The 15,509-nt window shown below is 41.0% G+C and overlaps 1 long non-coding RNA gene across 1 annotated transcript; it reads left to right on the plus strand.

Moving 5' to 3' along the window:
- Positions 1–9,328: 9,328 nt before the first annotated feature.
- LOC135937761 (uncharacterized) lies at positions 9,329–12,807 on the plus strand. The gene is made up of 5 exons (XR_010574547.1): positions 9,329–9,567; positions 10,821–10,981; positions 11,044–11,207; positions 11,858–12,037; positions 12,095–12,807. It is a non-coding gene; the product is annotated as an uncharacterized LOC135937761 (long non-coding RNA).
- Positions 12,808–15,509: the final 2,702 nt, after the last annotated feature.

A 15,509-nucleotide genomic window follows, 5' to 3' on the forward strand; every position in this document is an offset into this window, starting at 1 on the left:
GTATTCTTTTCAGATTCTTTGAAATGCTCATGTTAAGGCAATAATCAGGTAGAGAATTAATTTTGAGTAGCCTTGAGTTTAAAGAGTTTTGAGAGTTGATTTGATTTAAGAAATAAATTAAAAAGCTAGATTATTGTAAATAAGATAATAAGTTGAATTAATAATTTCGAAATACTGAGCATTTCCAACGATAATTTAAATTTTACCTAAGAGTATAACAATGGCACAGATATTAAAGTTATTTATCTTTTGAAAAAAAATAGATGTTTAATATTTAAAATATAATATCAAATTGATTAATTTCCATTAATGAGTTATTTTCATTAATTACAAAATAGAAGATTTGATTAAATTTTGAGTAAATACCAGCAATGAAATTGAACAAAACTAATATACTTTGTAAAATTTACAGCAGCCCAACGATGTTTCCAGTAATTGTATATTGACTACATTAGACTTGTTTCCCATCAAGAAAAAAATCAGATCACGGTTAACGGCAGCTTATAATTCGAGTTCAACAAATTTGAGTCTCTCAAACAGATATCTATCTACCTTTTTTGCTCTTTTCTACGAATGTTGTTTCAAAGTATATCCAAAAACAATTAAATTCAACAACTAGGTGAGCGTAAATCAAAACCAATTCAGACTGTAAAAAATGGATTCTAAATTTTTTTTAGGCATAATTGAATATATTATCCCATATCATACTGATCATACACAATCAAATTAAGTTGGCAACATTAAGTTTAATTGGAATGATTTCGTTTGCATTTTCATTATACCACATTTTAAGAATAACATCATTTTTCACATTGTGCAATAAACCTATTGAATTCAGCCATAATAGCAATCCCGCCGGAACGACAAATAATAGACTCAACATAATAGAAACACTCAAAAAGAAGACATTTCCACAAACATAATACACCACAGTTGTGCCTGAAACGTAAATACAACACACTGACACAAAAAAAAACCAACACGTGAGAAAACCGACATATTAATATGAAATTAAATTCACACACACTTGAGCAATAATACACAAAATCAACACTAAAATCACAAATAAATTTCGTTCTTTCTTTTAATTTACGGAGGACAAAGAACTAACAACACCGCACCTTCATAATTAAATAAATTGCGTATCAACAAATTCTCACTTAATATCTTTCAACAAAACCAAATATTACGGTATTTTTAATAACAAAATAAATTCATGAGCTCACCACTTAAATGATACACTGTTAAATTGGACGGAATGATCATTTCAAAACAAAACACACTTTCATGGCTTAACCTCTATGCCACATTTTTTTAATCCTTAATTGATACGCCAACTCTAGAACACATTAGAACACCCTCATCAACACAAAATGACTAATCTTGCCAAAAAGCAGCAAAACAAGAAATAACAGAGAAAAATGGAATTAATGGATTTAGCAGTAAATTAATGTATTTTTCAACATTTTCAAGAATATTCATGTATGCTATATAGCTGCTCAAATTAAGTTACAAAGTTTATGGATATAAAGAATATAAACGCTAAGAAAAAAGAGTATATATCGTTGAGCTTTATAATATAATAATTCATATTCAAGACAAATTATTTGGTTTGGATACAACAGTAGAATTTGATAGACATTGATTTTGTACTATAATCATTTTATGCAAGCATTTAATTTTTTTTCTTTTGTTTTATTTTCCGATTTGTTTATAATATAATTTTTCATCTTATTCTCACGATGGAATTGAAATTTTGAATTTTAAGGCACCAGCAGTAAGAAGTTTTTTTTTAAGTACACAGACAAACAAAGTAACGTACATTTAGTGCCATTTCCTGTAAATACTTTCCACTGTACCTATATTCCACCTATGGGCACATAACCCGAAGAAGCAGTCACAGAGAGTAACTCCTAAACGACACTCTGGAATTGACCATAAGTGTGTGGCACACGAAAAAGCAGACCCCTGGAAAATCAAAGAAGTCACAACTTTAACAAGCGCGCCCGGTCCGTTTTGAAGTGGTACCTGAAACAGATGACCCCTGGAAAATCAAGGATCTTCCAGCCAAAGACTATTGTGACTCTGCCATTCCACAACAATGCGACCCTATCTATCACCTGCAGCAAACATTCGAGTGTACCTAGTAGCACCGTACGTTCGGTCAGCAAGTGCAGATATCCATAACGAAACGAACATTTGCAACAAATGGACCCAGACAGTACGACATTTTAGAAAAGATGACAAACAAACAAGTGTTGTGCAGTGCTATAACCAAAACAATGACATTTACTCATAGTGCAACGGACGCGAGTGCTATATTATTATGTTCGGTATATTTCTTTAATTTAACGACGAAGAATTGTATTCATTTTCATTCTATCTTAGCGAACGGTTGTCCAAATTAGATATAAGTAATTTTTTTCACTTTTCAAGGTAACACATCGGACAGCCTTTCAAACGTATTCACGAAGTTTACTTTGTTTTGTTCAGATTAGGCAATCAAGGGATACAACGCGAAAATCATTTCCTTATTAATTTTATTTAATTTTAAGCTGGATATTCATTTGCCAGAACTTAGCATACTTTAATTTATGAAGTAACATTATATCACATTAAGCGTTAAATTTATTACACATTAACATTTTGCTATCGGAGTATTTTATGTTATTTTTTTATTTCAAGTCGCGATTCATTAACAAGAAAAAAAGGAACCATCCAACCCATTCATTACTTTAAACATTTATCGTGGTAATTTGATTTGTGAAGAATTGCTCTTTATTTGACTCAGCACGAGGAAGTTTGGGTAAAATCCTGGAAAAAACAAACTTCGTCAACTGATTATAGCAGAGTGTGTGACTTACACACATAACATCACACTAATCATCATTCAGTCCTCAGGGCTTGGAAGCCCCGGCCACCGTTACAAGATATCACTCACGACCACAGAATCACCTAGCATCACCCAAAGATTTGCTTGCAACCAACAACTAGGCTCCTATATGAAGCTGCCTTAAACGTTCAAGACCGATAATTCCCACTTACCTCACTTGGTTGAGAGCAAATAATTTACCTGTCACTTTTCCTCGCAAAATTTTTTCATCTTTTCATGCGTTTCACATTTTGTTTTAATTGTTTTGTAAATTTCGAATTCAAATTTACCAATTTTTTTTCTTTGCTGGTTGGAGGTGTAGAAGGTTTTCTACCATTTAATTACAATCAACTTTTAATATTAATCTCCGAAAGTGAAAGTAAGACACCTAAGACACACACATACACACATCTACACATTAATACATACTTAGTTAAGATTTGAAAGAAAAATTAGATTAAACTGAAGTAATGAGGGCACTTAAACAACACAAACACATGAATACACAATTATGTCCGAAATAAAAATGTAAACACGGGAAATATATCAAATGTTAGAATTAAGGTTGAGAAAACAAAAAGAAAACAAAAAACCAAACCCCAATGAGATGTCAGGGTTTTACCTGACGATATTACGATCGCATTAATAATTGTTCAGCACCGATATGTAATTTACGTTAACTTTCGGGCGCCCACAACGGAGAGCGGAGGGAGAAACTCAGGTATCAATAAAGGCAACGCAAGCGCCTCCCCCTCGTGAGCACACGACCCGCTCGCACCCAGGCATTCGCTCTCCTGACGGCACGAGAGCAAGAGGGTAACTCTCGCGCTCCCCCGCTCGTCCCTCTGGGTAGCCACGCTGTGTACTGTCGCCGCTAACTACAATAAACTGGTATGGTATAGTAACTGGGCATTTTCCCTTCTTGTCCACCCTGCACCCTGTTTAGTCTACTTTGGCCACAGAAGAAAAGACTCTGACCTCGTGATGGGGAGAAGGCGCGCCGGCAGGGCCAACTGCGCCCATTCGGCGGCCCTGCCCCGCGTCGCTGACACAGGAACAGGGTAACTGCAACAAGAGATCCAGTGGATGAGCTGTTGGCAAACAGCAGCACTTACGAGATGCCATCACACAACATTCTGGCTTCAGATCTGCATGCCAAAGGATATGAGAAACAAAAGGTCGACAAGGCTGTGAGAATCCTCTCCATAAAAACAAGCTCTGCCCTGCTTGCTGCTGGAAACAATGGTCTACTGGTGTCATCAAATTACGCTGTAAATCAAACTCATCATAAACTGTAAAAAAAAGTATTTATTATTTTACAAAGGCTACCGCAACGTACTGCAGAGTTATTAGCAGTTTCTTTACGATATTTAACACCCGAACAAAGTCACTGGGTGAGAAAGATGAGGAAGGAGAAAGTAGTGAACCATGTTTGTCCCCGTTTGGCAGATACCCAGATCAACAGGCACAAATACTGAAAGAAGTTTACAACTTTGCCAGAAATTTGAGTGTTGTTGACAAAAACACAGGCAAATAAGATCCAGCCATGGCAGGACGGTATTATGCAAAGCTGCAAAGATCTGGAGAAGTTGCACCAGTACATAGTTGAACAGTACGGAGAACTTGGTGCTTCCGAGCTGTTCACCATCCGTCTAAATCAAGACCCCTTGGAACGGTATTTTGGTGCACTGTGCTCTGCTTTTGGGGCCAACACCATCCCAGACCCTGTAGAGGTACAGAGGCGTATCAAAATGATGACGCTGGGCAACTTTTCCAATGCAAACACAAGGAAGACCAATGTTGCTCTTGCCACAGCAATGGAGAAAGAAGGAATCTCTTTTATTATTATGAAGATTTATATAAAGTAAAATTTAAAAGTATTTCAATTTTAAAATATTAAAATTTTAAATTTTACTGTTAGTTGAAACTTAATAGTATAATACTTCAATTATGTTGTAGACTATGAAGGCGCTTCATGCTGAGGCAAGTAAGGCTGGAGACAAATCTCAAGATGAAGATGGACCTGAAGAGGAGGTGGAGGAAGAAGACGAAGAGGGAGGTGTCTGCGCCAACTCATACGAGATTCCAACAGACTGGAGTCCTCCTCACCACGACGTTGACTACGACGTTAGTCTCAAAGATATCGCAGATGAAGTCGCGGGAAGAATGGGAGTTTAGTTCCCAGGTCTGGTTGCCCTTGGCGCGAAAAATAGAGCCGCACCAGAGAGTCACCTCTCAAGCAGCAGCGTCCCGGCATCGACCTTGCTCCGCAACCAAGTGGATGAAATGGACATAATGTTCAGAAAATTCCACGGGAATCTGCTAAATGGGGATGGCCAAGCTGACTTGCAAAACGACGTCCACAAGAGGTAGACAAATATTAGTAAACAAATATAAGATTATAACTCATGCTTTATCCAACATAGATTCGCAGAACAGATCACAAATAATCTGCCACAGGTTGCTTACGAGGTTGCGCTTTGCTTCTCACGTCGAAGACTCAGAATGAGAATGCGTTTCTTGAATGAAAACATCTGGAGGTCGAGAAAAAGGAAGAGCAATTGCCAAGTCGAGTTTGATGACAAAAACAGCAGGACTAGCAAAAAGAACAGATTGCACAAATAAAATTTGTTGCAATAAAAGGGCAACAATAAATTCAACAGTGAAAATCGTGAAAATTCAGTTTGTTGAGCTTTGCGCAATTTTTGTAATTTCGACTCAAAATTGTACGGTTGACGAGGGCAACAACTACACAATATTTAATCAAAATCCAAGCACGTTTGCCAATCCTAGTTTAGATCCTGCGTTCCACTAAATGTATTTAAATGATTTCATAAGATAATTACCAAAGACACTCGATAACCGCACAGGTTTTGCGCTGGCAATTCCATTGGTGGCAGTCGGCTTGTCGGCCTGGAGAGCTGGCATGCACTTTTAGCGGTTGTCTTGACAGCACGACCATCACGGTGCTCGGAAAGGCTGAAAAACAAGGGCAGTTTAGTTTTCAGGGTGTATCTTTGTGACAGCCAGGCCGGCTGCATATCAAGTTTGAAAATTGCGAAAATTGCATCTTTTGCCTTGAAAGAATTTCTAATCATACCTGGTTGAATGACAAAGGTTAGAGAATAAAACGAACTGAACAAATTTTGAACATTGTGGTTGCAACAATTCGTTCACATATGCTATGGTTAAGTCACAGTTTCTGCCGGGTTACACATCTCGCCAGTTCTTAAGAGAATCCCATGTTAGAGTAGAGGTGGCGAAAACTGTAACTCGGCGGCGAAAACTGTGACTTTTTTCCACATTGTCGTGCTCACCAAACACAGCTGTAACGACGCTCTTGGCAGGGAACCGTCTCAGGGTCAGTCTCAGGGCCCTCAGCACCTTTCAGGGCCTTCTGGCCGCGGTCCTCTGAAGCAGCAACGGCGAGCAGCTCGTCAGCAACAAGGGTGTCTGGCTCGTCTGCAGTAATGTTGGGGCCGGAGCACTCGAGGGCCTCGCCAGTCTATTCAGTCGTCTGTCCATATGGAGGGCAGGAGGAGGACTCTGGAAGGTTACAAAATAACAATTAGTAAGGTCAGATATTATTAAAAATATTTAAGGCGCGAATCGATAGTTTTTCAAACTGAAACAAACAATTTCAATTCATCATTCGTAGACTAATCGAGTTCCAATAAAGGCCGATTTCGCTTGGAGGCAAGCCAGGCAAGGCAAAATATTGTCTTTTAGGTCTTTTAGCAATCCCAGACTCAAAGAAATGCGAATTAAACCAACTTACAAGCATCATAATCAGCGATGAAAACAACAGGGATTTTAATATGGTGCACAGCTGTGTGGTAGTTTCATCATCCTCATCGAGCATCTCAGTGTCAGCGCCTGGCAGGGTATCAGGTCGCTGAATCTTGCGGCTGGTGTGCTTGATATGGAGAAGCATCTCTTCCTCTTTGGTGCGATCCCCGCGCATCTCAGTCTCGTAGAGCTTAGTCGACTCGTCATCCAGGTCCGCAAGCCGCTTGGTGCACAGGGCCTGGACGGCGAAGGTGGCCAAGCCCTTCTTGATTGCGAGCTTTTGTTCATCTTCGTCCGTGGCTTTACCCAGGGATTTGTATAATCCATACAGTGCATATGGGTTCAGCTTTTCAAGTTGGGGGGGGCACCGAGATCCAAAGGGAGTCTGGTTGTGTCGGGGTTGGGCCATCATATGCCTTGCGGTCCAGTTTGTCTGGGACTCCTGCAAGTTTTTCCCAGGGCTGAAGAGTGGAAAAGAACGGGCGATGGGGATGACGCTGCGTAGTTGACGCAGCTGGCTGGACTTTAGTATCGCGTGCTTGTTTGTGGCCAGAGTATGGCTACTCGTTGCGCCGGCCGCGGTTGTGTCTTCGGCCGCCCGTGAAGCTACCCCGGTGGGGAAAAGGTACCACTGGAGGATTGTAATTAGGGGTGAAGTAGCCTTGCGTCACCCATGGGTTGAAACCGGTTGGGTTCATGGCGGTAAATATGACTATTAGAAAAAAATTTTTGGTCTAATAAAGATGAAATTTCTATTTTATCAAAATTTAATACTCACAAATTAGATGCAGAAAAAGGCTGAATTTGTTCGCCGCTTGGTACTTGGAGAATTACTCCGCAAGTGACGCCGTTCGGGAATTCACTGACGGAAGGAATTTTTCCAAGAATTCGCTGTCAGGTGAGCTTGGCTGCGTGCACTGCACTCTGCACTGCAGTCACGTGGTTATGATTGCCGCTTGTATTATTTTAGTGGTGTTCAAAACAGCCAATCTGCGCCGGGGGCGTAGTTGTTTGTTTTTTTTTCAGCTGACTTGTGTTTACATATAAGTTTAGTGTTTCGCTTTTCAATGCTTGAAATTTTTTTATTAAATGTGAGTTTCATTAAATTTAACAACTGTTTCTCGATTCCGCCGTTATGTCATGTCAAAATGTTTTACAGCAGGTGCAACGCGCGACTCGTATAGAGCGTTATTTGGTCCGCGTTTGCGAGTATGATTTTATCATTACTCTTTTCGCCAACAGGCTTCAGTTTAAAACTGTTTTCGCCAATTTGCTGAATTATCTGATAGACCGTGTCGGACCGTTTGGCTGCCAAACCAGCTGAGAACTTTGCTGCACCGTTGGACAATGGATGAATATCATAGATAACCAAGTTGCCTAATTGAAAAGGGAGAGTTGTGCGGGTTTTATTGTATTGTTTTGCCATGGCCAGTTTGCTTTTAGTTATGCTTTCGCATGCATATTTTTTCGCATCTCTCATCCGTTGTACTAGCTTTGAAGCATAAAGGGCGGGTGAGATGTGTTGTACTTGTACCAGATCTTTGGGAGTAAATGGGTTTTCTAACTCGCGGCCCAGATGGAGTGCATTAGGCGTGAATTTTGTTGATTGGTTCACATTGGATCTCAAGCAAAAACCGAACATTTCTAAATACACGTCTCAGTCTTTGTGTTTTTGTGCGAATGCCTTTATCCTCAGTTTAATTTCTCTGTTCGTTCTTTCAACTACCATGCTCTGTGGCCGGTATGGCGCATTTAGTTTGTGTTTAATGCCTAGATGACTAAAGACAAAATTCCAAATTTTATTGACAAAAGCCCTAGCATTGTCTGAGCGAATGTTTGTTGGAAAACCGTTCCGCGCCATGTATGAGAGAACTTTTTCAAGTAACACGCGAGATGTTGCCGCGCGAATTGCATAGATTTCTATCCACTTGGAGAAACTATCTTGAATCGCTAGAGCGTACGAATTTCCTTTAGCGCTTCTTGGCAGCTTGCCAATAACGTCAATGCTAATTTCGTGAGCTACGCATTTTTCTGGTTTCGATGTGAAATAACCAAAATTCCGCCTATTTCTAGGCTTTATTCGTTGGCAAATATCACATGACTGTACCCAGTTTATTACATCACTTTTCATTTTCCGCCACCAGAAATCTCGTGAAATCCGTTGTGATGTCTTTGCTACGCCAAAGTGACCGCCTATTAGTGAGTCATGACACATCTGAAGGATAATTTTTCTCATGTGAGGAGGGACAACTATAAGGTGTCTGTCATTGTGATTTTTACAAAGCAAATTTGCATTCTGTATGGAAAACTTTTCATTTTTATTATTTTCAACTTGTGTTTTTAGAATGGTAGTGTTTGGGTCTTTTGCCTGCTCTGCAGCCCATTCTGCAGCTGTAGTTGGAAAATTTGCAAATGAATTCACCTGCGCCACGCAAGAGTCTAAGATATTTGGGCCATTTTTTAATGCGCGCCTATGAGGGAAAATCAACTTTGACATGAATTTCCGCTTTGGCCATGGATTTGGTTTTTTTCATTTTTACCTTGATCTTGTGTCTGACGTTTTGGACCTTTTTCAGAGTTGACTTGTCCTTGGGTGCCAAATTGCATTTTGGTGTTTCCGGCCCGTGTGGCTTTTCTTGGCTTGACTTTTGACTGTTCACGTCGCGTGAGACTGACTCCTCTGCAGAAACCGGCACCTGAGTGGGCGGCTCTGCGTCTGAGCAGCGAGTGCAGCGGTGATCTGGCGCTTTAGAGCTACAATTATCAGCAAAACGCAACTTTGGCTCTCTGCACTCGTGTAAAGGGATCTCTTCCTCTCGCCAATCATCCGCTGGTGAAATTGGACTGGAAGAGGCGTCAGGTGCGCGACTCAGAGCGTCCGCCAGCTGGTTGGCCTTCCCTTTACGGTATGTTATAAGAGCATTGAGGTGGGAAATTTTCATAAGCCACCTCATAACGCGTCCAGAAGCGTCAGTCATGTTAAATATATCTTTTATCGCACTATGATCTGTCTGAATTTCAATCTCCGCAAATTCTATGTAAGAGTTGAATTTCATGCACGAATGCACAATCGCTAGCAATTCCAATTCAGTTGTGCAAAAATTTTGCTCCAATTTTGAGCATGCTCGTGAAGTATACGCTACTGGCCAGAGTTTACCTTTTTGTTCTTGCATTAGGCATCCTGCTATGCCAGTTTTACTTGCATCTGTGATGATTGTAAATTTTTTATTTAGATCTGGTAGCGCAAGTGTGCATTGGTCTGAGCAAATGTGGGTTTTTAAAGTCTCAAAGGCTTTATCTTGTTCTTGGTCCCATTTCCATGGCACATCTCCCATGAGTCTAGTGAGGGGTTTCGCAATAAGCGCCATTCTTGGAATGAAATTTTTCATGAAAACGCACATTCCATAAAAGCGCAATAATTGCTTCTTTGTTTTTGGCGCAGGGAAATTTTTTATCGCCATTAGCTTGTTGGGGTCAGTTTTTAATTCACCCTGGGAGACAATGTGTCCTAGAATTTTTAACTCTGTGGCTGCAAATCTCACTTTCTTTGGATTTATTGTTAATTCAGCCTCATGCAAACGACACAGCACCTCTTCAAGGTGTTTAGCATGCTCATCTATATCATTAGAGAAAATAATGCAGTTGTCAAAGTAACAGCACGCGCTTTGCCAATATAATTCGCCTAGTACTGAGTCCATATAACGTTGAAAGGTAAATGGAGTGGAGGCAATACCAAAACTGGCCCTCTTATACTGAAAACATCCCTTATGGGTGCGAAAAGCTAGATATTTCCTGCTGTTTGGGTTCACTGGGATTTGGAAAAATCCAGATTTCAAATCTAAAATTGAAAAATATCTTGCTCCTGCAAGTTGAGCAAAGATGTAATCCATAGGGGGAACGTTGTAAGGCTCTACTCCAATTAATCTTGAGTTAATGGGGCGACTGTCTATGCAGAGGCGGTATGCTTCAGCTTTCTCTTGCGCTTGCTGTTGTATAGATTTATCAGGGGGTTCTTTGTCTTGCTGCTTTTTTACATTTTGACTTTTCTTGACCAAAACTGGGGCACATAAAAAGTCTGAATTTGAGGGCTCTATTATATCATCCTCGAGTAGCTCATTGACTTTGATTTCTAATATCTTCCTCATTTTTGCATTCATAGGACGCAGTGGTGCCTGGTATGGTGGGCCTTCTTGAACTTGAAGGACTTGCTCAACGCCTTTTGCGAGCCCTGGCTTTTCTGAAAAAACGCCCTTTGATTGGAAAATGGTGACAATTTGAGCGATCTGATTCTTCGAGTCGCACTCTATTTTGTCTAGCAAGGTTTGTAGCTGCTCATTCTGGTCGCTTAGCATTGCATTTCTACATTGTTTTCCGTTTTTCAGAGGCATAGCTTTCGAAAATGGATGTTCCTCATTGGGAGTACTTGTATGGAACCAGCCAGTGGGTGTGACAGCAATCATTGCTTGCCGCAAGAAATCTCTCCCAAGTAAAACTTGCTCTGAATTGTCTGGCACAGCAAAGAAATTATGCACAAAACTGCCTGCAGGTGTGTGAATTTTAATTGTCATCCCACCAAGTAAATCTGTTAATCCATTGATCATTTTTATTTGTTTGTTTGTGTGCCACACAGCAGTGTTTTTAGCTTTAAGCTTCTCAAATACAGCCTGTCCCAATAAACAAATGTCGGAGCCTGTGTCAAGTAGAGCGGAATATTTCCTGCCTAAAATGCGCACTTTGAGCATTGGTTTTGCAACAATTGTTTGTTCCTTAGACCCAGATGGAAGCCGACTTGGTAAAGAAATTTTCCTTAACTTCCTGTTTAATTGGTCTTTGCGCACTCGAGTTGTATCTTTGCCATTTTGTGGGTTTTGTTTTTGTGCTCTTTCTAATTTTGGCTCACGTGGAAAAGGCTGGCCTACTCGTTTTTTGACTCGCTATCAGCAGGCCCTTGCTCTGCCTGTTCTTCAACAGCATAGCTTTCGTCATAGTACTCAATGTACTGCTCAGTGTTGGGATCATACTCGTAATCAAAACTAGAGGCACCATCATAATATTCAGCCTCTTGCTGGTATTGCTGCAACCCATGAGACTGAGCGCCTTCTTGGTCATGTGCAAGTTGACCTAACTCGCCTGCCTTTGCTCCTACTATTTGTTTATTTCCTTTGAAATGGTTGTAATTTTGAGCGTTGTTTTCAGTTTTATTCGGTGCATTGACCATCTTATGGCCTTGATCTGACTGGCGGGGTGTCTGGCCAGATGGACCTGATGGCCTCCATGTTAAGGCGAGTTGGCCTCTTCCTGCGGAACCTTGTCCTGCAGCCATTGGAAGGCGCTGTGGTTGTGTGCCAGAGCGTTGTTGGAAATTCACTATGTTTGGTAATTGTTGTGTTGTACCACGATTTTGGCCAAATTGTAACCTTTGTCCTTGCAAAGGTTGACCCTGAATTGCAGGACGCACGCCAGGGTTGTAGCACCTGTGCATCTGAGGGTTCAGGGACCGCAACGTAACTGGCTGCAGTGATGTTTGAGTACCAAATCGACTTTGCGGCTGATTATTGTGGACTTGAGGGTACTGTTTTGGATGTCCACGGTAAGCAATTTAGGGCTCTGCAAAGTCTGCAGCTGGTGGAGGCGGACGGTAAGTTTTTGTCCTATATAATTCAGCCTGAATTAGCTTTAATGACTCATCTAGTTCTGCCACTGACGTAAATACGCGTCCTACTGTATAACGCCTGTATTCAGGGTGTAACAGGGAAATCGCTTTTTTATTATATCAGGGTTAGGGTAGTTTTGGTCTATCTGTTTGCACATCAGGTAGATTTTATGCAAGAAGACTGATGGTGGTTCTTTTGCGTGCTGGAAGCGTTTCTCCAGGTCCCTTTTTAACTGCTCTTTGTAGTCAGGCGCGCAATATTCTTGCATAAACGCTTGTTCAAACTGGTCCCAAGAAGTAAAGGTATGGCTATAAATGGTAAACCAGTTGGCAGCCTCCTCCACTAGCGCTGTGGGGAGTCGATATTGCACTAGCTGCAGTAGGGAAATTCCATGAGCGATAGCAATTTGCTTTATTTGCCTGATAAATTCGTAAGGCGATTTTTTATCAGCTCTGCCAGAAAATGATGGCACTGGAATTTTTGCAAGCTTGAACAGCGTCGCCTGCGCGTTTTGCGCAGGAGAAAAACTTCCCTGGTTGGCACTCATTTGGGAATGCGTGAAATGCGGCTGACGGTGCATATGAGACTGTTGCAGGTTGCGTAATCTGAATTCCTGCGGATTGCGAAGCAATTCCCAAATTCTGGTTTTGGCCCAAATTTTGGTTTATTGGTCTTGATGTCGCTTGGGGCGCGTATTGTGGACCACCACTTGATTGAGATAATGTTTGCACTATCTCTTCTGGCGCAATTTTATGCCTCATCATCAAGCGCATCATTTGATCCAAATGCTGAATGTGGATCATTTTGTACATGGAAAATTGCGTTTCCTCATTAATTTCGTCCCCTGTTGGAGCTCGTGGTCCAAAGGGTGGTTTTTCTGCTGCCCGGAAACCTGTTCCAGTGGCCCCTGTTGTGTTTTCATCATGCGCTTTTGCATGATCCATCCCCGCGTGGTTTTCACTTAGGGAGAAATGCGTACTGTCAAAATTTACTGTTCCTGACGGCTCGAGGCCCGTCACAGTGATATCCGAGTCCCCTTTTTCTGGGGTCCTCGTGGAGTCCATCTCTGTGGTGTGACTCATGCTTTCAAAGTCCAAATCAGTTTTTGAGCTTACTACTTCTACCACACGCTATTTAATTACGCGCGGTGCTCGACTCAGCTTAACGCTCTTCTATGAGCGCAGCCTTTCTGAGCGTCTCAGCTGCCCAATTTAAAACAGCTAATGCCCGGTCTCAAACTGCGGGTGCAATACACGCAGCGGACAGGCCCCCAAATGTAACGCGCGTGTCTAGGGGAAATGCGCTACGCGTTACTATCTGGCGCGGCTTGAAGAGCCGGCGCCCAGATCTAGCCTGTTCTGCTTTTGGGCTGCGGGAACTCTCTCGTGGGAGTTCCCGCGATTAAACTGAATTCGGACTCTTTCGGCCGGTCATCGGCACCCAGAGCCGGGCACTCGCCTTGGTCGATCTCGTGGTCGACAGGCGGTGTCCTCGAACTCCGTCACTGTCAGACGGACAGTGCACAAATATGGAGATTTACGTTATTTAAATGAATTACTTTAAGTTAACTTACTCTTCTTCAGGTGATCTCAAGCAATTAAACAACTCCTCTTATCATTTGAGCACTTGAGCTTTATTATCCGAAACCACGACCGCCGCCCGCGACGGCCTAGCTTACATTGACCTCCTCCCCGCTCGCTATTGCACAGAGGGGTCGCCTTATACAGGTGATAGAGTGGGAGCAAAAGGTAGTCGCTGCAAATATTTTTCAAGATAGCGAAACTTTAGCTGAAGTCTTCATTAACTTCTCATGAAAAAACAAAACCATTCGTGCAAACCGTTTTCGTGCTGCGCATGATTTCCCAAGTGTCCAACTTGAAAAACCGAGAAAAATCGGAAGATTCCAAAAATGGTAAAATTGCACATTTTCGGACTCGTCGAGAAATGCTTATTCCAAAAATGTTTGGTTTTTGAAATCGGATAATTTTTCAAAAAGTTGCACCATTTTAAAAATGTACAAATTTTCAAATATTTCTTGAATGTTTCAACGTTTCATAACTTTTCGAATAATGCTCAGATTTTCAAAAGCCAAACATTTTTGGAAACAGCACTTCGTGTGGAGTCTGAAAATGTGTGATTTGAACATTTTTGGACACTTTCGATTTTTTTCGATTTTTTTTTAAAGTTGGATACTTGGGAAATCAAGCGCACCTTGAAAACGGCTTGCACGAATGTTTTTATTTTTACACGAGAAGTTTATAAAGACCTTAGCTAGGTTTTGGCGATCTTGAAATAATTTTCTCGATATTGTTCCTTTTCCCAAGAAGTCTAGTGAATTTTAAAGGAATTTTCCGGGAAAGTCGAAGGCGAAAGAAATTTTGTTCCAAACAAAGAAGATTGCAAATTTCATCAGCTTTCAGAATCTGTGCTTATTTATGCTTTTTGAGACAAAGGTGCCGAGCTGCAAGGCCAAAACGGACCCCTTATGAAAGTGGGCAATTTTGGTCTGATTTTCAAAAACTAAAATTTTTTCAGACCAACTTGCCATTTTCTAGCAGCATATCGAATTTCGACTTTATTCGACAAGATTTGTCCCATAACTCTCCTTCGAGCTGAGCTTCCCGAAACGTGTTGCCGGAGTTAGACATTTTCACCGATTTTCATGAAAAATCATAATTTTTTCGATTGTTTCACATCAACAATGACTTGGCCAAAAAATTTCAGCCAGAATCGATGTTGTGCTTCACATTTTGTGAGAAAATTTGGGAAAGCCGTAATTTTTTGTGAATTGACTTCAAAATTTCGCTTTCCTGAAAAAAATTAACTTTGCAAATCGAAAAAATATCACTGGATTCGGAATCCCCGTGAAATTTTATCCTGGAAAACCTATTTGCACGATAGAAAAATGAAGGTTCGTGTCCCGGAAAAATTTAACCTGAGTTTTCCATAGGACACCTTTTTCGCCTGAGCATTTTGCATTTTACCGGCCGAACAATCGACCTGGGAGAGTAGACACCAATTATTGGTCTCTTCCTACACAGCCAAAGTTTATGCCGACGTTGGAATTTTTCGGAACGGACTACGGGTTCTTCAAATAGAGCCCCGTTATCAGTGGTCGTTCATTTCTTGTACACCCTGTATTTTGGTTGCATCTGCTTTATTGGGTTTTTTCCTTCTGGGATTAAAACATTTTC

The sequence above is a fragment of the Cloeon dipterum genome, chromosome 2 (assembly GCF_949628265.1).
Source record: "Cloeon dipterum chromosome 2, ieCloDipt1.1, whole genome shotgun sequence".
In the NCBI taxonomy this organism is placed as follows: Eukaryota; Metazoa; Arthropoda; class Insecta; order Ephemeroptera; family Baetidae; genus Cloeon; species Cloeon dipterum.